Here is a 6,480-nt window from a genome sequence, read left to right as displayed (position 1 = left end):
GATTGATGTTCCAAAGGGCGTGTACCTAAAAAAGATTTACCAAGCCAAAAGCATACACAAGAGATCACTGGACCTAACATAATGAAAATTGAGATTACACACCACAAGTATAACACAAGTATGTCAACAAGTATAACAAGTTAGAGAGAAACGACAAAGAACATCTACAGTAGTAGAAGATGACATTCATAAGCTCTGAAAAAGAAGTGAATGTCCACACAGAGAAATATTTGAAATACAAATCCTACCTTCTTTCTGAAATCTGTTTTCTCTTTTATAAGTTTTGAGATGGGGCGTGCATCAAAGTGTGGTGTAATCACTTCAGCCATGCCCACGGCAGCTTGCTTGGGTGACACTTTCCTTTCTTCTTTGTGCTGCCATTCTTTATATTCTGTGGTTCCTGCTTTCCCCTGCTGTACTTGCAGGCCGTTGCTGTCATCTGGCGATTTTTCATTTGTTTCAATATTTCTATTGCTAACTTTTTTTTCCTGTGTTCTCATTTTTTTGGGGATTAAAATTTTCTGTGGTGCGCTGTAGAATTTAGTTTTTGTTTCTTTGCCTACACCTGGTGCTCTCTTTGCCCATTGTTCCTGTGCATGTTCATGACGTGTCTTAGTGGTGATCAATGGAGCCGTCAAAACCTTTTTGGGGAGAGCATTTTGGATTATATGTTCTCTGTACCGGCCTTGGAGGGATTTTCTCATTATCGTAATAAACTCTGCTGGCCTCAGTTTCCTCCTGTGCTGAAGTATTGAATGCTTGACAATGCCAAACCAGGTCTCAACATGACAATTAGTGGCTCTTGTTTGTGCTACCTCTGACATTGATATGTCTTTTTTGCTGTCTGAAGCATATCTTGCCAGGTCACCCAACAAAATTCCACTCCACAGTGGAAATAATGCCATGTATCTTCGCAACAGATATCTAATTATGTCTTCACAGAAATAGGGGTTCACATTGTGTTGTGTCCCATAGTCATCATGTCCTTGAGCTGATATGCTGTCTTCATAAATACCTTTGAACTCCACAGCGAAAGGAGAGTGGCCCAGGCTGCCTCTCATTTTTGGGTACAGTACCTCATCTGTGTCTTTGACTTCTGCTTCCTTTTCCATCTGGTCTGGTGTGGTTGTTTGAGAAATGTAAGCGTTAAGGAGGCAGACACTAGATTGGACTTCATTTGTGAACCTCCTGCTTGAGAGTACAATACACATGTGTTTGAAAACATTTCTGGCGACACTCAAAGTTGTGCTGTTTTGCAGGATGGCAAAGGAAAATGTTGCAAAGTCTCGCAGTCCTTTGTCTGTTGTTTTTTTACTAATTGCTTGAGAGACAGCCTTTATGACATGGGCAGAGCAAAGGTGCAGAACAGTGAACATCTGAAGTTCTGTGTACTTAAGTTTGCCTTGGCAGACTTTCATTGCACGATTTAAGTATGCATGGATGGTGTCCCCATTGAAGGCAAAAAGAACACTGTGAATCAGGGCCCAGCTGTAGTCAGTTTCTACATGCTGCAGTCTCTTGGTAGTACATGTTGAGATGTCAAACATGAATTTCCGTAGCCAACGTTCTATACTGACAATGGTGTGGTCAGTTGTCAACATTTCAGACACTGGTAATGGAGGCTTTCTTTTCCACCTCCAGGTAACGTAAGACTGTAGTACAAAATTCTTTTGTTCTCCGATGGAATTTTTCTGACTACCCCTCCTGTCGCATCCAAGTAAAGGCTGACTTTCTCCTTCATCTTTAGATGGGCAATAAGAATTCACATACTCTGTTCTGTGTAAAGATAGGCAGCAAATGTGTCTAACTGCAAAATCTGTATATATCCTGAAAAATGGACAGTGTTGAAGTCGCATGCTTTCATATATTTTTGTGCCATATGTAATTCAATCACTGGATCATAGTGAATGCGTTTACTGTTCCTGAACTCTGATGAAATGACTTTCAGGACATTCTGTGTTAGTGGTTTAGATAAATTGCCTGCTGCAATTTCAGCAAGCGGAGTTCTGCTCAGGTTCCTGTAGTATACATTGCTGATTCCTTTTGTGAGGGCACTGGCAATCTTTCGACGATAAGGCTGACGTGCTTGTTGAAATTGTTTCCCTTTTACTGTGCTGTATTTGCCCTACTTGTACAACATAAATTGTGATGTCATCATTGCCCATTGGTTTGTGTCTTGTTGTCATTATGTATTTTACATTGCAGGACCTGAAGGTACAGACTGCTTTTATCATCAGAAAGTTTTTTTTTTCTGCTGTTCTCTTTCCTGATGTATTGGTATTTGAAGGCTATTGGGCAGCAAGGATTTATCTTCCTGAACTCGCTATATAACATCTGGGTCCATGGTCGTCTTAGTTTAGATGTACCTTTTAGAGTTGCTATTTTTCTCCATTGTTCAGCCTTTAGACATACTTTGAAAGTTTTAGGCAGAGACATAATCTTTCTTAATCCCCTTTTATCCTGAGGTGACGTCCCAGACGAGCTTGCCCCCTGGGAATATTCACTGTGCTCTTCAGGCTTTTTTTCCTGATTCTACACAGATTTTTTCTCCCTCTAACATGTCACCACTGTCTGTGCTGCCGTGTGCTGCCCATGCATCTTTTGTATCTTCTGATGAACTTCTGAGCTCTGTGTTGCCTTCCAAACTATGTCCCTCACTTTGACTTGAAATACTGACTATAGATTGTGTACTGTCATCTGGTTTGGAATCCCTACCAATACTCTCCTCTTTCTGCACCCTAAGCACTTGGGTTCTTACTTTTTTTCTATCTTCATGCCAAATCACTGATAACCATTTCTTGTTGCTGGGGCAATCCTCTCCAAGGACTCTGTTTGACAGTGTTGACCACATATTGTCATTCCAACTATTTTTTTTCGAGTTTAGAAAACTTCAGAAATTCGTTGATCATATTCCCTACTCCACCAGCCCTTGACCACAGGTCTGAGGGGTGCGTAGTGTGGTGCAGGTTCTTGTCCCATCCTGCTCTTGGTCCAAGTTGGAGGGTTGCACCGATTCTGAGTCTTGTTAGCTGGTATGGATGGGTTTGGGGGTGTTAATACCAGAGTGGTCCAGGAGGGGGGTGCAGGTGTCTCGGGGGCATTCTTGATTTTCTATGACTTCAGGTTGATTCTGTTGGTTCTGAGTGTCTTGGTTATATACACTTGTGTGTATAGACGAAAAAGCTATTGATGAGCACCCCATTCATCTTGGTGGAAGATGGAAGTTTTGATGTTCAAAAAATCCTAAAAAGAGAATTAAAGTTTCACACAACAAAGCATGACTGTGAAAGGTCAGGAGGCCTGCCTTGTGTGCACAACACTTGATTACAGTCAAAAAATCATGAAGCCATGAAGAAGACCCACCTGTCCCAGTGTATTACCTGTAGTATTATCTTCAGAAAATCATAAAAAATAAAGAAAGGGGCCACAGCCACAGCAAGGTTGTATGAGGTTCGGGGGCCTGTCTGGTGTGTAAAACACTTGGTTTCAGCAGTGTGGCTGTTGTATTTGAATTGCTATTGAGCCATGAAAAAGACCCACCTATCCCAGTGTGTTACCTTTAGTGTTATCTTCGGAAAAAAAATAAAGGGGCCACAACCCAAAACAAAGCTGGGAAAAGTCAGAGGACCTGCTTAGTGTGCAAAACACTTACATGCAGCATTGTGGGTGCTGTGATTTAAATGGTATTGGTTTGTGAACATAATACCCCTATCCCAGTGCATTGTGCCACATTAAATAAAAGCACGAGAAAAAGAGATTCAGAACGCAAAGCTGTGTCAGTGTTCTGTATAAAAAGTCTCTTGGAACATCATGGGAGCTGTTTTTAATAAGCCGCTGAGTAAAGAATATTTTAATCTTCCTGCTGTCAGTAGTATTGTGAATATAGTTGACCCTTACCTGAATGAAAACAGGACGTATAGGAGGGGTTTCAGAAATCAAACATAGCTTTATTCCCGTGCTTACAGTCTGGGTAATGGGAGACTGCGCTGTTCTGCTTCCTATGGTCATATACGGGTTTTTCGCATGAAGCCGTATTGAACAGTATTTCTCGCGTTGTGAACGTGTGCACACAGCGATCCCCGTGTTCCAGTTCGTGCGTAATCACGCATCGATGAAAAACCGGAGGTTTAAAAAAAGATAATTAGCACACTGATAGTTTGGTGTAGAGGCTTTGGAAATATCCACAAGTCGTGGTCTTTAAAATGCATTTGGTTTGAAGGCGTTCTGTGCTTCCATTGCGAAAATATGGACAAAAGAATATTCGAGTGTGGTCAAAAAAACGTCATAAAAACGACAAAGTGAAGGCTGAGAAAGCATTCACAATGTATTTTGTACACAAAGCATGTGTTTTTGTAATTCTAAGAGATTTCGCGAAAGCCCTACAGGCGTGCCAAAATCATTCTCTAACTTCAAGCTAACTTTACCCTGGTCACGTTTTGCACGTTCAAGTAGTTTTAATGCGGCTCCTTCGGACACGGTGCTGATCTTTTGGAAAGAAGGAGGCAAAACCGACACGTTCTCATACCGGGAGTCGAACCCGGGCCACCTGGGTGAAAACCAGGAATCCTAACCCCTAGACAATATGGCAGCGAACAACCACGCTGTTCCCGGCATCATGCAAGAAAACTACATAAATATGAGAAAACACGCAAGAGAGTTGTCACTCAGAGTGTCGAAGGGTCGATGTATACTGGGGCAACGTCAGGACTTTTCCGAATTATGTCACACGAAGAGAGCACAGCCTTTTCCGCCCTGCCACGTGTGTATCGATAACTCGCTGTGATTGTATAGTGGTCAGTACTTTGCGTTGTGGCCGCAACAACCCCAGTTCGAATCCGGGTCACGGCAGAATAGGGGCGTCTGCTCTTACTACTTGCACGAATGAAGGCAAAAAAAAGCCAATCGATGTGAACGAACGGCGCTTTACAGAGGAGTACTGCCTGACTGGATCGTTGATGAACGACAGAGGCCACTCCGACCTCTTCTCGGTTTTCTTCAATGACTTACTAAGGATCTTCTTCACATTCGCCCATGCAGGGGAAGCCAGTTACACCAAAGCAAACGCAGGAAAGTGCATTTCAAGCAGAGACCAGGAGGGACTTGTTTACACCGAGAGTGGTCGGAGAATGGAACAATGCGCCCAGCCCTGTTGCTGGAGCCGATTCTTGATGAGATCTTGGGCTCACTAAGAGGCCCCCGCTGGATGCTAATCTTTCTGTTGTTCTTGCAGGTCCTGCGCTGCTTTTGAGCCGACAGAGCTCGTGCTGGTCTGTCGGCACAGCCCAATTACAAATGATCGGCTCCGCGTACAGAAGGAACATGCGTTTGGTACAAGAGTGCACGAAGGCACTGGAAATACATTGGGAACAAATGACCGGTCGCTCAAGACCTCTGTGAAGTACAGGAGCGTGCAAAATGGCTGTTTCCGCCCGGTCTCGAACCGGGGACCTTTCGCGTGTTAGGCGAACGTGATAGCTGCTACACTACGGACACCTGCAGGGACCGCTGCTGGTGTCTCGCTTGCGTTTCGGGCTGAGAAAGGGACGTGTCACTTTAGGCAGGGGGCGCTGGAGAGAGGAACAAAGGGCGCGATGAAACACAATGCCGAAACCCAGGATCAAACCAAGGACCTTTAGATCTTCAGTCTAACGCTCTCCCAAATGAGCTATTTCGGCAGTGCGCAGAGCCCACAGCCACCTGCTCCAGCCTTCCTGTGTTGCGGCATGAGCGCACCAAGAGTAGCGGGAGAGTGTTGCAGGAACGTCACTCAGAAGGAAAGCCACCCAGGTGCGCCCTCTGAGCTCTGTCCAGCGCATCTTGCTCGCGTGGACTCCTGCCTGCGACGGGCATGAAACAATTAGCAAGAACAGAACGACACCCCATGGGTGTCTCATGACCACACCTTAGGTTGTGACACGTGCAGGTGTGAGGGGTTGCCGGGCTACTTTGGAGCAGAGCTTGGGCGGAGGGGGGGCGGGAAAGCAGACAAAGAGGTGACACCTCAAGGTCTGAACGATCACAGCTCTCCGCCGCCCCAGGCTTCCGCTTCATGTGCAGAGCCCTGAGCTGTTGTTGCTGCGGACGCTGTCTTTTCTGCACTCGGGGTAGGAGTGAATGTTGAGTTGCCCTTAGAAATGAAGCAGAGCACTTCAACGGCACGGGTGTGTGTGTGTGCGTGCGCCCTGGTGATTCTGGGAGACAGATTGAACCTGGGCTAAAAGAGAGGGGCCTTAGCCCTCTTCCATTTGCTAGTTCAAAGTTGTACAACCCATTTGTATATGCTAGGCGGCACAGTTGTCGTGCACAAAGAACGCTTTGAAAAGCGTCAAAAGCAAGTCATTCCGAGTTGGTCGTTTGTGTTTTCGAAATGCTGAATTGCTGCTAAATGCTGAAATGATCTCACAGCTCCTCGGTTGTTATTTCTGCTCCGTAAAGGAATCACAGCACGCGTCGCCGTCCAGCCCAGCGGCCCAGTGCTGA

General features: G+C 45.1%; 1 non-coding gene across 1 annotated transcript; it reads right to left on the bottom strand.

Annotated features, from left to right (window-relative positions):
• Nucleotides 1–5,602: 5,602 nt before the first annotated feature.
• trnaf-gaa (transfer RNA phenylalanine (anticodon GAA)) lies at nucleotides 5,603–5,675 on the bottom strand. Its single transcript has one exon. It is a non-coding gene; the product is annotated as a tRNA-Phe (tRNA).
• Between the last annotated feature and the right edge of the window lie 805 nt (nucleotides 5,676–6,480).

This window comes from Lepisosteus oculatus, chromosome 14, assembly GCF_040954835.1.
Source record: "Lepisosteus oculatus isolate fLepOcu1 chromosome 14, fLepOcu1.hap2, whole genome shotgun sequence".
Classification (NCBI taxonomy): domain Eukaryota; kingdom Metazoa; phylum Chordata; class Actinopteri; order Semionotiformes; family Lepisosteidae; genus Lepisosteus; species Lepisosteus oculatus.
The sequence above is the reverse complement of the archived record's forward strand: the minus strand, read 5'-3'. Positions and strand labels throughout refer to the sequence as shown.